This window comes from Stomoxys calcitrans, chromosome 3 (genome assembly GCF_963082655.1).
Source record: "Stomoxys calcitrans chromosome 3, idStoCalc2.1, whole genome shotgun sequence".
In the NCBI taxonomy this organism is placed as follows: Eukaryota; Metazoa; Arthropoda; class Insecta; order Diptera; family Muscidae; genus Stomoxys; species Stomoxys calcitrans.
In genome coordinates this window covers 109,212,311-109,234,347 of record NC_081554.1, presented here as the reverse complement: position 1 = coordinate 109,234,347, position 22,037 = coordinate 109,212,311, and the positions used below count along the sequence as shown (strand labels likewise).

Genomic DNA, 22,037 nt, shown 5'->3' with positions numbered 1-22,037 from the left:
TTGACTTCTTGAGCCTCTAGAGGTCGCAATTATTATCCGATTTGCCTGAAATTTTGTACGACGGATTCTCTCATTTCACCATTAACATACGTGTTGATGATGGTCTGAATCGGTCCATAGCCCGATACAGCTCCCATATAAATCGATCTCTCTATTTTACTTCTTGAGCCCACAAAGGGCGCAATTCTTATTCGAATTGGCTGACATTTTACACAGGTCTCCAACATATAATTTAATTGTGGTCCAAACCGGACCATATCTTGATATCGCTCTAATAGCAGAACAAATCTTTTCTTATATCCTTTTTTTGCCTAAGAAGAGATGCCGGGAAAAGAACTCGACAAATGCGATCCATGGTGGAGGGTATATAAGATTCGGCCCGGCCGAACTTAGCACGCTTTTACTTGTTTTTTATTTGATTTCCTGTACACAAGTCCATAAAGGACTCATATTCCAGTACAGGAATTTAAGATCAAAATTCAATGTTTTAAATCTTATATATAAAAATCAATTTGTGTTTGTTTGTATGTTTGTGTGTTCCTTATAGACTCAAAAACGGCTGAACCGATTTTCTTGAAATTTTCACAGATGGTGCATAATGACCCCGTGGTGAAAATAAGGTACTAAATTTTTTGATATCTGAAGGGAGGCGGACCCTCCCCCTTACCCTAATTTTCAGAAACGCGAGATCTCGGAGATGGGTGGTACGATAAGCGATATTTTGTGTGCTCTCATATAGTACCCTAAAAATAAAAATTTGGTATCCAAATTTCGGATGGGGTACCTAGGGGAGCAGCCCCACCATAAAACCTACCAAACATACATTTAAACCAATCACGACAATATGGGACTCAAATGAAAGGTATTTAGGATAAGAAAACGTATCCAATCCTCGGACCAAGTGCTAGGGGGACCACCCCAAGCCCCAAAACACCCCTAAATCGGACATAATTACCGACCATGGCAATATGGGACTCAAATGAAAGGTATTTGCGAGTAGAATACGAATGTGATAGCCAAATGTGGGACCACGTTTCTAGGGCTCTACCCCTTTCCCAAAACACCCCCCAAATAGGACTTATTTACTGACCATGGGAATATGGGGCTTAAATAAAAGGTATTTGAATATAGAATACGAATCTGATACCCAAATATGGGACCAAGTGTTTGGGGGGCCGCCTCTCACCAAAAACATCCCCCAACGGGGACAAATTTACGACAATAGCAATATGGGGCTCAAATGAAAGGTATTTGGGAGTAACGCACGCATCTGATATCAAAATTCGGGGAAAGTGTCGACGGGGCCACGCCATCCCCACAACACCACCCAAATAGTAAATATTTTCTGACTTTTGCAATATGAGGCTCAAATAAGAGGGTTTTTAAAGTGGAATACGAATCCGATTTATAGTTTTAAGGGCCAATACCCCAAACCGGACATATTTGCTGACTTTTGCAATAAGGAGTTTTAATGAGATTAGAAAACGAATTTGATATCAAATTATGAGGGCAATGGTAATATGGGATTCAAATAAATGATTTATAGATATATGAGAATATAGCACGTTGCTGATATATTTTCCGGGCTTAGTGTTTCGGGGGACCACCCCAATCCCCAAAACATCCCTAAATCGGGCATATTTACCGACCAAGCCAATGTGGAGCTTAAATGAAAGGTATTGGGGGTTAGAGCAAGAATTGGCACCCGTTTTCGGGACAAATTTTCTGGGGGTGCACCCCTTTCCCAAAGTACCCCACAAGCAGCAATTTTTTAGTAACCATCGCAATATGGGGCTCAAATAAAGGTATTTGGGAAGAGAATACGAATTTGATATCCAAATGTAGTACCATGTTTTTAGGGCATCATCCCTTCCCCAAAACACCCCCAAAGGGAAAACATTTTTCGACCATGCCAATATGTGGCTCAAATGAAAGGTATTTCAGATTAGAAAACTAATTTGATAGCCTATTTTGGGGCCATGTGTTTGGGACGCCTCATCATGTAAACTCCTCTTATGCCAACGGCAATATGGGGCTTAAATAAATGGTATTTCAGAGAACAGCACGATGCTGATATATTTTCAGGGCCAAGTATCTGGGGGACCACCTCTCCCCCGAAAACACCACTAAATCAGACATCATGTGAATATCGGGCTGAAATGAAGAATTTTATGTATTTCACTAAAAGATCATTAATTGTCGAAAATAAATATTCCAAGGAAACTTTTGTTCCATATAAAGTAAAAGAAGGCGCAGCGGAGCGGGCCCGGGTCAGCTAGTTTATATATAAAGTAAGTTACATAAAAAGTACTTAAAAATAATTAGTGGCAAGAACTTAATAGACAAGTATCATTGAATCAATTTAATATTGGTAATATAAATTATAGTAAGAGGAAAAGTAAAAAAGGAGAAAAAAAAATATAATTATAATATATAAGCAAAGGGGAAAAGAAACTTATAACTTATAAGAACTTAAACACAGTTGATTGAGTAGATAAATAGAAATATTAAATAATTTGGTAAGAAAGAAATAAATTAATAAACTGTTTAAAAAACATTGATATAAAAGGGAAAAAATTAATAATTAATTTTCACGTATTTATTTAAACACAAAACTTGCATATTAAAGCGTATGTCTTATACCTAAATCATTTCACTAGTTATTACAAAAAAAGAAGACTACGTTTTTCCTAAAGTTTACCGCATTTTTAATAGTTTGAGTATTATAAGGGAGTGAGTTCCAAAGACGGAGTGAGTTAATAAAGAACTTGTACTCGGATATTAATTGCCTCTACTAAATCTTGAGAAGCGCAGACGTTGCTATATGTGCGTGGGTTGACAACTATAAATTATATTGTGCAAGAAAGTGAGAACTCTTTATTTAAGAAGATTTGAAAACTCATGTCGTACAACTGTTCCGAAAAACCTGAAATGCTGTCATATCGTCGTAAACCATAGACATATCGGGTAATACTGTTAAACGTTCTATCTAATGTGAACCTACTCTGTGCATCACATTTAGCAAACCATTCACACCCATATGTGATGATTGGAATTAGACACGACTTCGCCAATATAACCCATATCTTGAAGGGTGTATAATATTGTGATTGCCAGGACGGTCGAAGCATCGAGTAAATATGATCCGACCATGCCAAATAGACCAAAATTAAAACCATATCAAGATTCTTCGCTCCATCAACTTTCTCAATCTCTGATTGTCATCCATAATATCAGCATTAAACTGAGTCCGTGAGGTTCGTCCTCGAATAATAATACATTTTGACTTCTTCGGATCAATAGTAAGACCGTTGCCAGATGCCCCTAATGAAAAACTAGTAAGCTCCTCCTTCAAAGCAGCCACACAATCATCAATTTCCGACATTGTAAGCCCAGCATATACTTGGAAATCATCGGCATACATCCGAATACGACAATTCCTCAGCTGCGATGGGAGATCATTAATATACATCGAAAAGAGTAGAAGTCCCAATATCGAACCCTGTGGCACTGAGAGTACTTATCACCAATCCCAACATACTGATACCGATCGCTCAGGTGGAAGAGAACTGAAAATACAATATATCTTGCAGTTCTCCATTGTCGCGGGTACTAACTGTTAGTTATTATATTGTTAAAAATGAATGTCAGGAATGGTAGAAGTGGCCGCAATAAAATCTTGAAAAACTTTGGATATATACCATCTGCACCAACTGCTTTTGACTTTTTTGACATAAAACTTGAGAACATTTCTAACTCACTTACACCGATAAAGTCAAAACGATCATCTAACATATCCAAAGACATGTCGTAAAATGAATCGCCAACATCACACATCGGAATGTCCAAAAATGTACTGTTAATGCCATCAACGTCAACCATAGTATCATCCTGTTGAGTGTTAGTCATTCTTCCAATGTCAAGATCCCGTATCGTCTGCCAAGTCTGTTTCGTATCCCTAACATTGGAGAATTTTGTCATACACAACTCCGATTTTTTCCCCTTTTTCACATCATGAGCCGTTCGTCTTGCATTCCGGTATTCGATGTGTAATTCAGGAGTTTTATACCGCTTCCACCTCCTATAAGCACGATCTCTCAACCGTAAGGCATTAGCAACAACAGGTGTAAACCATGTAACATTCTCCTCTAAATATGCTTATTGCTTATTGATTGATCGATGTCATAAATTACACTCACATCAACGCAGAATCACTCCTTGTCGCCAAATCATAATTATATGTCAAGAATATAATATCCCGACAAGAAAAGTAGGTGGCCGAAAGTTAATCATACAACAGGATATTCGACTCCTTGCCAACAAAAACAAATCTGGCAGGGTTTCATTCGTAGTGGTGTAGTGGGTTGGTGTGAGTATATTGACAGAGGTTATACCCGCTGATAATATGAAATTTATAAGCCTCGAATCAACGAGAACATTACTATTGAAGTCCCCAGCAATAACTACGAATAACATAACGAACTGTCAGCGAGTCTAAAACCATCATAAAATCATCAATAAGCATATAATTGTCCGGTCTATACACACAACCAAGATGGAGTTTTGAAGAAGAATTCGAAACGTCGAGAAATATATATTCAATAGAGTCATTCCTAGCATATCTACAGACAATGCTACAATCAATCTCCCTCTTGGTGTAAATGGCAACACAACCACAACGCCCTTCTCTGTCAGTTCTACAATGTCAATATCCTTTAAGAGAGACCATCTGGTCACTGTCATCAGTGTTCAGCGAAGTCTCAGACACACAGATTATGTCAAAATCAGACGTTTCAAAGATTATGCGAAATTCATCCATTTTGTTTCTCAAGCTTTGAGCATTTAAATGACAAATTTTCGTACCTTTTTTCTGGCAACTTAAAATTAAGATCATGTTGGCTGTCCCGTCTGTGGAACTTAAACTCATATAACACAGGTTTGATATAAGTAATGTAACTTAAGGAATTGTCATTGTCTCGGTTTTATAAATTTTAGCAAGGTTGTTATTAATATATGGAATACAAATGTGAAAGTGTTTTATATAATAAGATACCCCTTAATATTGCTTGAATAGTAAATAAAATAAGTAAATATGAAAGATATAAATATCAATAATATAAAACATTTACATATGATGTTCTTTATCGCTGGTTGGTTCATTATGGTGGTCAACATCTTGGACGGAAAAAATATTTATCTTGACATTGATTGCTGCACCAGGCAAATTATCTTTAAATTTGTTATTCTGGTTTTGCAGCCTGTATGAACATGCCATTGGCTTGGCACTAGGACACACTGACACAAGCGAGTCATTCAGGGCCTTTGTGATCTGCTTGATCATTATATCTATATCCTCCCCAGTTTCCACTTCCTTCTCCGTCCGCCTTTCTTCTGTTTAGTCGAGGGACCACTTCTGGAGTATTTTCTCCAAGGCTGAACTTAATATGACTTTGATCAGAGAATCATCAGAGAATGATCAGTTGGATGACCAACACTTCCCAGTCGCATATTCTTGCGCTTATATCATCCAATACAAAGATAATATCTAGTACCTCTTCCTGTTCCTTGTAATAAAGGTCGGTTTATCTCCTTTATTACAAATCGCCAGTTTGCAACTTATAATAGATTCAATAAGCAGCTCAAACCTCTCGATGACATTCGAACATCTCCATATCTGGTGATGTACTTTAACATCACTTCCTTCAATGAGGCTCTTCCCCACTGAAGCGGCTTCAACGAGCACCTTAAGGTTAGAAAGCGGCATCTTTGAATCAAGTCTGGCTACTACTAAATCTTCAGTGCTTAGCGACGGAAGAAGAAAAACATTTAGACTACTCTTTGCAAGAATGAAGGCTCTGTGACTCCCATTTCCTGAACTGGACCATAGTCAGGATTCAAAACTTCTACCACTGTTGTATTAGCCTCGTCTTCCGATTCCGCCAGGAGTTCATCCTCACAAGCCATGTTCGATCTTGTCATGATGAGCTTCCGTACGCATCCAGGGGCAGATAAGAAAGCAGTAACTACTCTTCCTCAGGACACTGGATAATTGCGGGGTGGACGATTCCTTTTTAGATGCTTCACTAGTTGCTGCTATCGAAGTACTTTTTGAGTTCCGTGCTTCCCCTCTGGCGCACACCTTGAGCCCAGTCCAACCGGATGACCCATCACACAGGGCTTGTAGGGTCCAGTTTCGATGCCATCCCCTCCTTTCCCGATCATGGCAGCGGGATTTTCAGCCTCCTGCAATCCGCCAGACTTTAGCGATGTGGTCAATAGTTTCTCAGGCATGTGTAATATTTATTATTTAATTATTCCCAATATATACTGGCATGGAGCAACTGAATGTTAATTATGAGCGCTTTAGTTCAATCCGTAAAGAAATTACCAATTTGTGTGATTAAGTACCTAGATGTAATAATTTCAAAAAATCTCCTAGTCACCCAATAATTGTGTAATTAAGCAACTACACCTATCTACATGTACGAATTCCAAAACAATCTTCAAGTAGCCCGATATATTCTGTTAAGCAGTAACTGTGTACCAATTCTGAGAGCTGTTGCTAAATCCGTAAAGAAAGTGTCAATTGGTACGTTTTAGTACCTAGATGTACGAATTTCAAAAAATGTGTTTAGTTACCCGGTTTATACTCTCAATGTGCACTTGTATTGAAATTTTTAGACCTCTAGCTCAATCCATAAAAAATTTACCATTTTGTACGTTTTAGTACCTAAATGTACAAATTTAAAAAATATCTTCTAGCAGTCTGCCATCAGACTCACTTAGACATTTTTGTCCAATGTGAAATGTCCGTTGAACCATCCAGATCGCTTTAAAAATCCCAATAACTTGCAAGTATTCACATTCGCTAAATCAGACAGGTTCTCAAAGAAAAGAGAACCTAAGATGGAACTCCTTTTGACTGCTAGTGCGGGACACACACACTTCTTCTTCGATGTCCTCACAGCGTCTGCAAGGCGTTGCTGGCAACCTTCAATCTGTCTGCATTTTTCCGATTAGACAGTGACATGTCATGACGGACACAACGACTGAGACGTCAGTTCTAGCCAGTGACAGCAAAACGGTAGCCCTTTTCAAATCTACATTAGGCCACATATATCATTCGTTGCCCTTCGGGCCTGGTCACGAAAACTTAGCTTACATGTCTCTAGAGGCATACCCATAGATTCCAGTACTCCTGGAATGTGTAGGGTAGTTCCTTATCTCGCAAGCTCGTCCGCTTTACAATTCCCTGGGATATCTCTGTGTCCAGAACAGGTGAACTTTCAACTGTTCTGCCATCTCATTGAGAGATCGAGGCGGTTTTTGTGTTCAGAAATATGTTTTTCAGGGATTTAATGGCTGCCTGGTTGTCTTAGAAGATATTTATGCCAATCGTCGTTATGACATTATATCTAAGCCATTCCACCACTTCCTTTTCGATATGACCAGTTCGAGATCTTTAGAGTACACCCACCCCACATAGCCCACCTGGCCGTTTAGTTTGGAACCATCCGCATAGATGTCTATGTAACTTCAGGTCACCAGGGATATCGTAGTTCCAATCGGTTCTATCAGGGTGTAATCCACACTGCCTGGAACATCGGATATTGTATCAAGAAACGTGTCCGTAGCCGCCACATGGCCAATAAGAAAGTTCCCTTAACCTCATAGCAGTGGTCGCTGCAATTCGGGTAGCCACAATGTCCAGTCGTCCTCAGTGCGACTGTGAGGAACAAACAAGCCATCCCTTAGATCAGGTTAAGTATTGAGCAGTAGGTGGACTTCTGAAGCGCCGTCCACCAGACCACAACACCATATAGATCTGACAACTGCAGTATATACCCAATGCATGATACGCGGTCTAAACCCCCAAATTTTGCCAATGGCTCTCTTGCAAGATTTGCCCTTTCCAAAATGTTGGATTTGAAGTTCAATTTCCTGTCCAGCAAAACTCCCAGGTATTTTGCGCTTTCTGTAAACGGAACATTCTCTCCTCCCAAGGAGACAGGTGCCAATGTAGGCAACTTGTATCTCCTGCTGCAAAGAACTACTTCTCTCTTTAACGGATGTACACCTAGATCACTTTCGGTAGCCCACTTCGCTGTTGCACGTACAGATTCCTGAAGTATATCTCTTAGAGTGCTGAAAAACGTTCACCTAACCGCACTTGCCACGTCATCAGCATTCGCGACCATTTTTACGCCTTTTTCTTTCGGAGTTAATAATATGTTGTTAATGGCTATATTCAAAGGTAGAGGAGATAGTACACCTCCTTTAGGTGTTTTTCTGCTGACCCATTTATTTAGATCCACAGATCCCAAGCCTACCGTAATCCATCTTTTAGTAAGTAAGTTATTAATAAACTTAATAATAAACTCCAACTCCTTCATGATTGACGTCGATTTTCCATTACTGAAAGCACCTTCAATGCCAAGAAATGCTACCATCTTCTCAGACAGCCCGGCAGCCCTTAAATCCCTGGAGAACGGATTTCTGAACACAAAAACTGCCCTCGACGGTCGCAGATCTCCCAACGAGATGGCTAAACAGTTCAAAATTCATCTGTTCTGGGTGCCGGGCCACAGAGATATCCCAGGCAATTGTAAATCGGAAGAGCTTGCGAGACTAGGAACTACGCTAAACATTCCAGAGATACTGGAATCTGTGGGTATGCCTCTAGCGACATGTAAGCTAAGTTTTCAGGACCAGGCCCGAAGGTCAACGATGGTCACATAGAGGGGGCTGTGAGCATTCCAAAACTATTAAGTTGCCTAAAAAGTAATTGCGGATTTTTTAAAAGAAAGTAAATGCATTTTTAATAAATCTTAGAATGAACTTTAATCAAATATATAATTGCCATTTTGTTCGATAACCTTTTGCCATCTTCCTGGCAAATTTAGTATTCCACGCTCATAGAACTTCTGGCCTTTATCTGCAAAAAACTGAACCAAGTGCGATTTTATAGCCTCATCTTTGCCGAAAGTTTTACCATTTAAGGAGTTCTGCAAAGATCGAAATAAATGGTAGTCTGATGGTGCAAGGTCAGAGCTATATGGTGGATGCATCAAAAGTTCCCAGCCAAGCTCACTCAGTTTTTGGCGAGTGACCAAAAATGTGTGCGGTCTAGCGTTGTCCTGGTGGAATATGACACCTTTATGATTGACCAATTCTGGTCGCTTCTCCTTGATGGCTGTATTCAATTTGTCCAATTGTTGACAGTAAACATCCGAATTAATCGTTTGGTTCCTTGGAAGCAGCTCAAAATATACCACACCCTTCCAATCCCACCAAACAGACAGCATAACCTTCTTTTGGTGGATATCAGCCTTTGAAGTGGTTTGAGCTGGTTCACCATGCTTGGACCATGATCGTTTTCGACTAACGTTGTTGTAAACAATCCATTTTTCATCTCCAGTTATGATTCGTTTTAAAAACGGATCGAATTCATTGCGTTTAAGGTGCATATCACAAGCGTTGATTCGGTTTGTTAAATGAATTTCTTTCAATACATGTGGTACCCATATTAAAATTGACGCCAAACAAACAAATGTAAACAAAATTTCGCGCACTTTTTTTCTAAAGCAAGCTAAAAGTAACAGCTGATAACTGACAGAAGAAAGAATGCAATTAGAGAGTCACAAACCGTTGAAAAAATTTGTCAACGCCGACTATATTACTACTATATTACCGACAATTACTTTTTGGGCAACCCAATATGTGGCCTAATCTAGACTTAAAGGCATCTAACCGCTTTGCCGTCACTGGCTAGAACAGACGTCTCAGTCATTATGTCCGGCATGACAGGCCAATGTGTAATCGGAAAACAGGCTGACAGACTGAAGGTTGCCAGCAACGACTTTTGCAGAAGCTGTTGCCATAGAACATCTTTGTATTATAGGACTTTTTAAAGCGATCTGGATGGTTAAGCGGTAGGAACTAGAAGGCATCTACCTTCTTCTATTCCTGTGGTATCACAGTGGACGAAAACGTATATGTAAGTTTGATGGCAGACTGTCACTTAAACCTAACATAACCTAACCTATATTCCTTGATAAAGAGAGAACCCTCTATGTAGCCGACTAGGTCATGTAGGGCTGTTGTAGTGGATTTGCCTTTACTATATTCATGCTGCTGCCGCGACAGGCGATCTCCAGCGATCTTTGCCCTATGATATGTTTTTATCAACCTCTCAAGAGTCTTCAGCGTAAAAGATGACAGACTTTCTGGCTGGTACTATGTTCGTTTTCCACCGTTGAAAACCCATGTTTTTGACGATTTTTTTTAATGATACACAAATAACGATGATAAAATAACAATTTTTACCTTAAGTAATGTGGGAAAGTCCTACTTAATGAATTCATCATTTACTATTTGCTTTAAAATACATATTCATAAAAAAGTAATCTGTGAAAAATATCGCGAAAAGCGAATGTAGTACCTGAGTTCCGGAATAAAAATGACCTTCGTGTCCGTCCATCCCACAGGTTTATATGACATGCTGATGCAAGCAGAGTATATGTCTCAAAGCCAAGGAACCAGTCTAGACACAGCTTATAATTCAACCGGTGATATATCTTCAGGGCCTGGCGACTTAAAGGCGTCGAAACTTCTTATCGCCCAAAGGAGAATTTCCCGGGAAATGTGTATCAACGAGTGGTTCTAGTGTTTGTCCCTTGGCTTGGCACTAGGACATGCTGACTCAAGCGAGCCATTCAGAGTCTTCGTGATCCGCTTGACCACTATGTCTACATACTCCGTAGTTGCAACTTCATTTTCTGGTTCAAAAGGGATAGACGGGCAACATTTGTGCCGAAATTTTTCCCAATCCGCCATTCCTCTTTTTAGCCGAGGGACCACTTCTCCAATATTTTCTCCAAGGCTGAAACTAATATAACGATGATCAGAGAAGCTGTGGTAATCCAACAATTCCCAGTCGCTTATTATTGTGCTTATATCTTACCATACAAAGGCCAGTTCTTGATAATAAAGGTCGGTTTATCCGCTTTATGACAAATCGGTAGTTTGCTACTTATAATATATTCGATAAGCCGCTCACCCCTTTCGTTGAAATCCGAACTTCCCCATATCTGATGCCCATATCTGTGCATTAGCATCACTTCCTACAATGAGGTTCTTCTTCCCTACAGAAGCGGCTTCAACCAGCGACTTAAGGTTTGAAGGCGGTATCTATGAATCGTGTGCCATATATAGAGAACCCAGCCAGTAATAAGGCTTGTTTATTTCAAGGCTGACTGCTACTAAATCTTCAGTGCTTAGCGACGGAAGAAGAAAAACATTTAGACTACTCTTTGCAAGAATGCAGGCTCTGTGTCTCCCATTCCCTGTATCCTTGATTAGTTTAAATCCCGGAATTCTTAGTCCACGCATCATTTCTCCATACTCCCATGGTTCCTGGATAAGAACCACGTCAAATCCCCCTGCCATCAAAAGCACCTTTAGTGCCGCCGAAGCGATTTTCTAATGGTGGAGAATTATCTGCAGAAACCGGACCATAGTCAGGATTCAGAACTTCCACCACTGTTGTGTGTTAGCCTCGGCTTTTGATTCCACCAGGAGTTCATCCTCACAAGATTCGTTCGATCTTGTCATGATGAGCTTCCGTACGCGGGTGAGAAAGCTGTGGAACCGCTCTTCCTCAAGACACTAGACATTTGCGGTGTCGACGTTTTCTCCTTAGATGCTTCACTAGCTGCTGCTATCGAAAGACATTCTGAGTTCCGTGCTTCCTCGCAGGGGCACACCTTGAGCTAGTCAGGATTCAGAACTTCCACCACTGTTGTGTGTTAGCCTCGGCTTTTGATTCCACCAGGAGTTCATCCTCACAAGATTCATTCGATCTTGTCATGATGAGCTTCCGTACGCATCCAGGGGCGGGTGAGAAAGCTGTGGAACCGCTCTTCCTCAAGACACTAGACATTTGCGGTGTCGACGTTTCCTCCTTAGATGCTTCACTAGCTGCTGCTATCGAAAGACATTCTGAGTTCCGTGCTTCCTCGCAGGGGCACACCTTGAGCTTGTCGGTTCCCGTTTCGATGCCATCCCCTTCTGTCTCGATCGTGGCACGGTGATTTTCAGTCTCCTGCAATCCGACAGACTTTATCGATGTGTGGTTGTCAGGCAAGTGTTCAGCAACAACTGCTGTGTCGTCTCCTGATTCCCCAACACCACCGCATCTATAGAACTTCAATTTCAACTTGTTGAATCCGTAGGATACAACCCCTTCAGACTTGTCTGCGAAACAACCGGAGTTTGGTGCGAATACTGCATGTATCCGGTCACTATCAGCCTCATCCAATCCACCAATCTTCCAGTCGGTGGTTGAAAGATTGGGATTACATTCCCTTGTTTTCAAGTATCGATTCAGGATCTGAAGAAACCCTTGGTATCGAAGCATGCGCCATTGGTCAAGAAAGAATATCTTGACTATATGTGGTGCTGCACCTGGCCAGATCTCACCAATCTTTTTTAGCGCACTACGATACTGGGGGAGACCCAATAAATTCCGCAAGGACATCGGAGTATACTGATGACAGTCCATTGACTATCCCACTCCAATTATTCCTAGGTATGCAGCCCTGTTCCTCTCCCTTTTCGACTAATGCCATCACCAAACTGTCCCTAGCGACATTAGCAAAGGTTCTTGGACCCAGTTTACTATTGTTCGCACTAGTTCCTTTAGGCATGGGATGCCCTCCAGGTCACCACTGCATTTTGGCTGGCTGCGGTGCCGTTTCCGAATCTAGACGTGTAGTCTTTGGGGTATCCTGTGCTGCGAACTCCCGAGCCCAATTTAGGGAGTCTCTCTCCCTATTGGTGAAAGTTTTAGGATCATTCGCACCAAGCCTCTCAATAAACCCGAAAGCGATGGGTTTTCTATTATTCCAACCTCTTAAAGAGCGTGTTGGTTTGCCGGGGAAGGCCGATGGCGTAGGCAAATTATAGGCATGCGAAGAAATAATAGGTTCGTCCTTGTCCTTTAGACACATCAAAAGCCCCTGCTGACCAGTCGTCTGTCGGCTTGTGGAGCCTAGAGCAGCCGCTTCACCAGTCGAGGTTTCATTAGCAGACACATGCTACTGCCTGACACCATCACCGAAGCAGTTGGGCCCTTGGGTCCATTCTAAGCCTACTCCCGGGCTCTAGATCTGCCGCTCTACTGGAAACAGACGCCTAATGGATACCTCTATCGCAGTTATCCTTGAGTGACTTGAATTTTTCTTTCTAAAATAATGACCTTTTACGAGTTACAAGAAAATTCTTGCGGAGCGAAATAACAAAACGTCCGCTCCGCTCAACGGTTCAAACAAGAATCCTTTTTTTGAATATGGGTCAACAAATTTGGCATTTCGAAGTTTCCCCACCGCAGGTGTTCGATTTAGACGAAGAATAACTATTGGAGTTAAATCTGATCGAAACTATCAAAGTGGCAGAGACACATCACAAGCGTAAGCCAACAGAAGTTGGGCTAAACTTTACGACACCTAAAAAACCTTTCAAGCCTTACGTTTCTGATTTTGAGTCATATGGTCCCGATTACAATGTAGAGTCTGATTGCTCTCCCCATTCGATGCAAGTAATTTTTAAAGATGCGGCGATATGGCGACCCCTGAGCTAGCCAAAGTTAGCTTCTTTCCATGCAAAGATCATGTAAATAATGAAAGTAACGAGGACCCTATTTTCATACCCCTGCATCGAGAGAAAAGAAAAAAGATGCCAAACGTGCTCATTTCAACACCATACGGTATTGATAGTAGAGCATCACCATATGGTACAAAAACAATACCGGATGGTATGGATGAAACATAAAATGATTAGTAACCTACTTAACTGGTATTGGTTTTAAAATCAATCTGTTAATGGTTTTATCACCAGCCTGTTATTGGTTTTAATACCAAACCGTTATTGATTATTCCACCCCCTAATGTACCAAAAATTAAAGGATTGAAAATAATTGTAATCAATTTTATTTCGATTATTTTGTTAACAATTCAAAGTACCGTAATTTTTCTATCAGTGCGAACTTTTTTAACTAAAAGTGCTTAAAGAATCGGATGGTAAAAATCTAGATGAAATGTTTTTGCAGCTTTTGGTGAGCCTATCTCTTTTGCGATCCATAAAATCAATACTGGCGACCACCACCCTATTTGTTCACCCCCATATCGTTTGTCATTCACCAAAACCTGTGAAATGACGAGGGAAACCGAAGACATGTTAAAAAAAGAAATCGAAGTCATGTTAGAAAATGCACTATACCAGATAGGTATCCACTTCCACGGTTTGATTCATACCGCGAAAAGCCAAAGTATGACGACCCTAGATCTGCAAATTGGCTATTAACAGGTGGAAGCTGCACCTGTAGACAGGGACAAGACAAGTCTTATAACTCCCTTTGGCACTTTCCGCTTTAAGAAAATGCCATTTGGAATACCATTTCAAAGGCTGATAAACCGATCTAATGTTGGAGTTCTTAATGTGAGCATCATGGCTTACCTAGATGATCTAATTAAATGTTTTAAATCATTTCAGTGACATTTAGATTATCTCGATGCAGTCCTAAAAAGATTTTTCAGGAACTAATTTCCTTTATTCAAACATATTCCTGGTATCGAAGGTTCATCCATCGTTATGCAGAAATTACAAGATCACTTACGAATTTGACCAGAAGTGGGATGAAGCAGAGGAAGAGGCATTTGTTAAAACGGGCTCTAGCAACCTCTAACAACAGGCTGTTGATAACATGCCTCTTGCAATAAAGATTGATGCCAGTGCATATTCCTTGGATACGGTGTACTCCAGGGGAAGGGACCAGATAAACAAGATGACTATTTGAAAGATATCGTCAATTCTATTGAAAAGCAAGACGAACATGCGCTTAGGTGGATAAATGGAGATTATGTCCTTACTGAAGTCATTCTTTATTATTACGCCAATGATAATTGTGATGATGATCAGCTTGCTATACCATGTCATGAAAGACCAGGTATATTCAGAACTTTCCAAGATAAGAGCACTTTATGGAACAGAAAGGAAAGTAGCACGTATTGCAAGCAGATACTTTTGACCTGGGATGCGCCGTGATATAGCGAAGCATGTGATTGACTGTCAGCGATTTAGAGCAACAAAATTCAAACCTGCAGGATTGTTGCAGACTACAAGCAGTATTGTGGCCATTGATTTATTTGGTCCATTGCCTCAAACGGAAGATGGCTACCAATGGATCTTCGTTGTGGAAGATGCTGCTAGTCGATGGATTGAGCTATTCAAATTAAAAGATACAACTGCAGACGCTTGCACCAATTTTCGATTCGCTATAAACTCTTCGAAATTTCAAAACACTGGCTATACCCCAGCATTTTTACGTCGCAGAGGGAGTCTGTAACGCATTGTTATTGTGTTTCTAGATACTTTTATTTTTACTCATATATTTTTACATTTGTTTTGCTGTATCTTTATATTCAAAATTTAACGTAACATAACGGTTATTTCTGTTTGCCTGTTTCAGTTGTAATATCTGATTTTGTTCTTATTAGATGACAACTTCGAGGGTGAACGAATCATATGTTGTAATAGCTTTTACACCGATCCTGTTCTGTGATTGGTGCAGTGCGTGAAAAAGTTTTTCTCAGAATCATATAAAAGCAGCTCACTGACAAAGATTCGTTCATTCTCTTTGAATTTTAACAAACAGGTAAGATAAACGGGTAAGCAAACACAGCAGCCTAACATCGAGGATACGTGATCGTTTCAAGTATCGTCTCTCGGTGCCACTGCTGTGTGTAGCTGTGGAGAGATACAAACAACAGTTACATGATTCGCGATCGCTTTTCGTATCGTTTTGTGTTGCCCTGTTGTTGCTGTTGCTTAGGTATTCAAATAGCATTGTTTTTCTAGTAACGAGGCGACGGTAGTCGCCGTTGCCAGTCAACGTTGATTTTGTAAATCTATGCAATGTAACCGTCTGATTGCCATGTTAAAGTAAAATATTTCATTCTCTTTGACTTTTAGCAATCAGAATAAAGGATATTGGCTCTTTTTGTTATATTTTTCACCCACGAAACGACGCCTTATTATTCCGAAATTCAAATTGGCGCCCATTACTTTTCTAATGAAGTATTTACGCTACAAATTTTTTTTTTCATATACAGATGAGCTTCGATTATCTGTTATTGAATTGAATCGATTATCTGTTATTGAAGTAAAATAGCTTTAAATATTCACGTTGTCGATTGTTGTATGTCTTGCATAATTTTGATCACACGGCAATCTTGCTTTTAGGTAGTCATTCAAAGCTACGCAAAAAAAAACCAACTACCAAATTTGTATGTGAAACTTCTCAACGAATTTTAGCATTGAATCGAAGACATTATTTGCTTAAGTATGTAAGTAAGACCCTACAAACGACTTGACAAACAAAATTATTGAAATTTTGTGGAATTTCAACAAATTCTTTAGTTGAGGTAGTTGTTAAAATAGGCGTACTACCATGTAGAGCACAAAACTCCCATGCCATTCATCACTTGCAAACCCAGGTTCGAGTCCCCTAGTCAGATAACAAATTTTGTTTTCATTAAATTTATTTTAGAAAATTCGGCATAAAAAAATATGAATTTCGTATTCACAAAAACATTTTTTAGAGTGTTTTTTACCTTTTTTAACTTAATTAATTGAAACACTTATTACTATGCAGCAGTACTTATTGATTTATTTCATCATAAAGAAGATGATGTCGGTAGGCTAGAGGATGCATGCAAAACTGCCAAACATGAGATGATGAGTGCAATACTCTGCGGCACCAAAATATTAAAAATTTGTTAATAAGGGAAATAGTAGAGAGTAACAGAGAGCAGCAGTAAAACGAACGAGACAAAGCAGCGCGAGCCGAACAAAGAAAACAAAAACACCACCACTCGAGGCAAAGCACATGCGTTGGCTGGTTAAAACGGTTTTGCCTTGCTTATGGATATATTGTTGTTGTTGTTATATGATGGCTTGCAAAGAGTGCCTGTCAACAACAAATTTGTACTTTGGGTCGTTGAGATTCAAAATAAATTGTTGCAGGAAAATTAACAACTTTCGTAGTTGCTTTTGCGACCAAAGTTGTTGTTTTTCAAAATTATTTTTATCTGTGTACATATAGTTCTTCTGGGCGGAACAATTGACTATTGTAACAATGATCGACACGCGAGTAAGAAATAAATGAACAGATTTTACGCAACCTGCTCGGGTGTTCAGGCATCAGAATAAACGCAAGAAGAGCGAGAATGACACGAGAGTCCCAGCGTGCATTTCAGATGTTTGGGATCTGCTTAAACTTTTCAAAAGGGATCTCACTCTTCCCAGAGAAGTGGTGGAAGAAACTGGTGAGGTGGAAAAGTCGTCGCTCTCTGTTCGTCCGTTCCTTAATTTCGGGTTTACTATTGCTGAAGGCTGCTTTCAATTGATCACAATTGCTCATCAAATTCTGCAATCTCAATGTTTGGTGATGTAGTCACCTATGCAGCTCATCGTTCATGACAAGTCGAAGAACGCGATGCAAAACATGGTGCTGCTATTAATTCACTAAGGTGTGGTTAAGTCGAACATATGCTGCAGTCGAACTACAACGCTTGCCTTTTTGTCCGTTTCACTCTTGTTGTTTTGGCAACAATCATCATATTAATCACCACAGGTTGAACTCATCTAACACATTCTAGAATGATTTTGCTATTTTTTAAGCTTTCCCATCTTTTAATTTGAACGCAGTCAACATAATTTCATCAGATTCATTCTTGAGGACCAAGACCTGATATTTAAAGCTCTTAATTTTTTTGCCGTCAAAGTGCATTCTCCAGATAATTTTGCCAAGTGTTTGCCAAGTACTTCTTCACCCGAGCAGCTTCCTTGTAGATTCTGGACAGACATAGGGTTGGGATTTCAATGACCTCAGAATAAAACTAGGGCGCACCGTTGTAGCTCTGTGGTACGATAGCTTCGAATTTTAAGAAGGCGTCTTGCCTGTTGGTTTATTCTTGCTTTTGTGCGTTGATGCTGGATTGTCATTCAACCAAGGAATGAGTCCGTGCTCTTTCGAAATAATGAGGTATCGCTGAGGATTTGGCACCGCCAGGTTTGCCAATAGAATAATCAACGCGGCCTTTGATCTAAATTTGCAGTTTGTAAAGGTTTCCATCCTCTTTGAACATCCGTTCGTTTTATCTGTGACGTGTTCATTTTTCCATCAATAAATCAATGTTTTGTTTGTTTATCTTCAGCACGATTAGTCTTCCAGAAGTTTTGTTCGTTCGCACAAATGATCAGATATATTCACCAAGTTCAATGTTTTACTCCATAGGGCTTTAAGCTCTTAGCAATTAAATCGATCCTCGCACTTCCTTCTTTGACTTTATCCGTCATTTAGCAGATGTGCGTTCTAAATTTTTCAAAACAATGACCGTGGTTAACGTGGTTTCTGTAAAAAAATCAACCCTAATAGGTAGCCAACAGAAGAACAGACATCAATAAAAACAAAAGCACTTTCAATTTCCCCTTGAATTTAGTGAAAACAGAATAGCTATTATAAAAGAACTTGAAGAGCAATTTAGCATAAATTGATGAAAGCTTATTAATTTCCTACCGCAATCATAGACATGACATAACTTTAAATTCCTCACTAATCTTCCTTAATTCTGAGAATCATAAGAAAAGTTTTTTTAATCAATTGTTATTTGGAATGTGTAATTTTTTCATATGTTATGTGACATTTCGTGATTGTATAATATGATTCCATATTGCATTACATGATTTAAAAAAAATTTAAAAAACCAAATGGTGATTTTATAAATAAATAAAATAAATAAGTTATAATGCCAGCCAAAAATAAATGATCTTGAACGCACATACACGCAAAAAAAAACGCTCGAGACATTTTGCCGAGAAACAAAATACTTTTATTACGAAGTTTTTCTTTTATTGTAACGTTTCGCCTCAATATATCAAACAATGGCCATAAACGTGGCATTATAAGCCAAATACTCTTTAGTGGCAAAAGTCTTTCGATAGCCGCAAACGATTATTCGTTATTCTCATGTGCCTCTCCAACTAGAGAGAGGGAAAGGGTTAGCATTTAAACGTATAGACCAGTGATGCATTAAATCTCATGGGCGGAAGGTAAACTCGGAAATTGAAGATTTAGAAAGTTTCGCCATAGGTACGTCCAATGACAAAAATCATTGTAGCAACATGGAAGGCTTTTAATATAGCTGTGCATCATAACTTCGAAATAAATCCAAATATAAACTGAAAGAGTTTGAATTACCAACTGAGATTTGCTTATAATTGGTAAAAAATTGAGTTAGAATTATGTTACCACATTAAATTGGTCTTGGTAACCTTTTCAACATGAACAACCTCTTTTAAAATCAAAAAGAATGGACATTAATTTATAAGTAAAGAAAAACTAGTTAAAACGCGAATAGCATTTTATATATCAAGAGTGGAAGGTATTGTCAGTGTGGAAAAAATTATATTTGTCACAAATTCTTGCAAGAATTTATCGCAAACACGTGTACATTTTTCGTAAACAAAATTGAACGTTTTTAAGAAATTAAGTTTCTTGGCGTGTAGACTACAAAGAGAACAATGAGAAAACAAAACAAAAAAACCAAACATTTTATTTTTTTTACAAAAGTATTATTTAAAGTTTTTTGTGCGTTTCAATTTTTAAATATTTCAATTTTCATTTTTAAATAGTTCAATGGAATAAACGTTATTTTAGTCATTTATAGATAAACATTCATTCCTTCTTGCAACAGGAAATAATTTTTGAAAAAGATAATCTAAAAGTCATCACCCTAATAAACATATACATAAGCATGACGTTAAATTGATTTATAAATAAAGAATTATAGTTGAAACCCAGAGTAACATGTTTTATGTGTCAAGAATAAAAGGTATTGTCAGAGTAAACATAAATTTATATGTACCTTAATCGTAAACAAAGTCCAACGTTTTTTATTAATAAATTTACCTATCGAAAATATGCTTTATGTGAAACGATTTTTCATCAAAATCAGATCTGTTTTAAATATAGCATGTGTTTTAATACGTCTCAATACCTTTGGTTTTTTTAATCAAAGTTGGTCCCGATTTCGACTTTCTAACATCAATGATTTGTTTTGTGCAATTTAGTTCTGACCATTAACAAAAATCCTGCAAGAGATGTTCTACTCGATAGGTTTGGAATATCAACATTTGATCAGATTAAAATATAAATAATACGAATACGTTCAACTGATTTTCAAAAAAGTACGAAATTATCCCCTTACTTATAAAGCGGCGTTCCCTGGAAATTTTACGATAAACGATTGATGCGTTTTTAAGACTTAGCAGAAAAAAAACAACCTTATAAGCAAATATTAATTTTTATATATAAGGAATGGTTTTCAACCACGCCTGTAGATTTTAAATCCGCGCATACTAAGCGATATCAGATCGACTTTTTAAATTTTCTGAAATTGTTCAAAGAACCTCGTTTAAAACGATATTTCAGCATTTAAAAAACTATTTTTTATTTGTATTTAATTAACATTATCGCAACTACATATTTTGAATGATGGTAATGGCATCAAGCGTAGCCGTAGGTCAGTTATGTTGTCAACGTATTGTTCGGCATCTGGAATTCATATTCTCTAAATTGGGAAATGTTTTTTCTATGAAATACTTTTCATCTACACCAACATCTACAATTTCCTTCAAATATACTTGCATGTATATGCCTATCAAATTAGATACATTTAGTTTAATGTACTTACATTGAATATTCCGAGCTGTTATTTGCTCTGTTAAAACTTATTTTATGCAGTTCCAAAACAAAGAGCAACATTTATTTTTTCTTAATTGTGTAGCAAATTTGTCGGAGTCCAGTATATTGCTTTCTTTCTTCACTTGCTTTATGTGTATTTAAAATTATTCAAAACAATCGTAGTGGACGTGTTTCCCATCTATTTTGCCATTTGCAATTCTTACTTCACATAAAACTCAGTCCAAATAAAGTTTAAAGCGGTAAGGTAACGTATAATGGAGTAAACCTCCTAAATTAATTTTTTTGGGATTTAAATTTTTTCACTCCATTTAGATTAGATATTTAACAATTTTATAAACTGTGCGCAGTGCGCGTTGTTTTGATTAACAACCCCTATCTCGGCAACACAGTTATTAAGACGACGAAACGTTGCCAACCATTGCCGGGACGAATTGAGTCCAGAAACCATCGCCGGTAAACGGAACAGTACTTCGTTTAGTATTTTGCGTAATTTTAGAAAATATTCGGTAAGTAATTGTCTATGTGCACAATTTCTAACAAGGCTATAGGACTGAAGTTCAAATGTCACTCCTATAGACTACACAGAAAAAATTTACACTTTATTTTGACCGATTAATAATGGTATTGACTTGTAAAAACTCTTTAAACAAATTGATTAATTGCTTTAATAATTTTTTACATAGAATTTTTTTTTGTGTTATGGCAAGTAATCGGTAACCATATTTTTAATTGTACGAATTCAGATTGTAATTTAATAGTATAAATTGTGTGAATCTACTTCTGTGTTCTCTTTCACATATATGTAGTGCGAAAGAGCCAAATGTAGGTCTAGCTTTCATCATATACATTGTGGCGTGGCTAGACAAAAAAATATCAAGAAAACTAGAAAGTGTGGTTTTTATTTATCTCTCCATAAAAAATAATAACTTTTTTACTAAGAATTTCAAAAAAAAAGTATGTTACAAAAGTGTTATGATGAAATAGTGTAAAGCAGAGAAATCAGAATGTTAACAAATGGAATGGATACACCCAGAGAAATCGTTAGTTGGAATTCGATTATAGGTATAAATGGATGATAATGGTAAATAATTTGTAATTGTCAGCACCAAAGATCAGTCATTTTCTTAGTTCTGTAGTTAACTTGATTACGATACTATAGAAAGCATTAAATGAAGATGTTCATTATCAATCTGCTGGTTACGACAATCATTTG

The 22,037-nt window shown here is 38.3% G+C and overlaps 1 protein-coding gene across 2 annotated transcripts in view; it reads right to left on the bottom strand.

Moving 5' to 3' along the window:
* The window catches only part of LOC106091129 (uncharacterized), a 176,661-nt gene extending 155,466 nt beyond the window's left edge, over window positions 1-21,195 (bottom strand). For both annotated transcript variants that reach the window (XM_059364812.1, XM_059364813.1), the window contains exon 1: window positions 20,814-21,195. The gene's annotated coding sequence lies outside the window, so the exon portion shown is untranslated. The remainder of the gene's footprint in view (window positions 1-20,813) is intronic.
* Window positions 21,196-22,037: the final 842 nt, after the last annotated feature.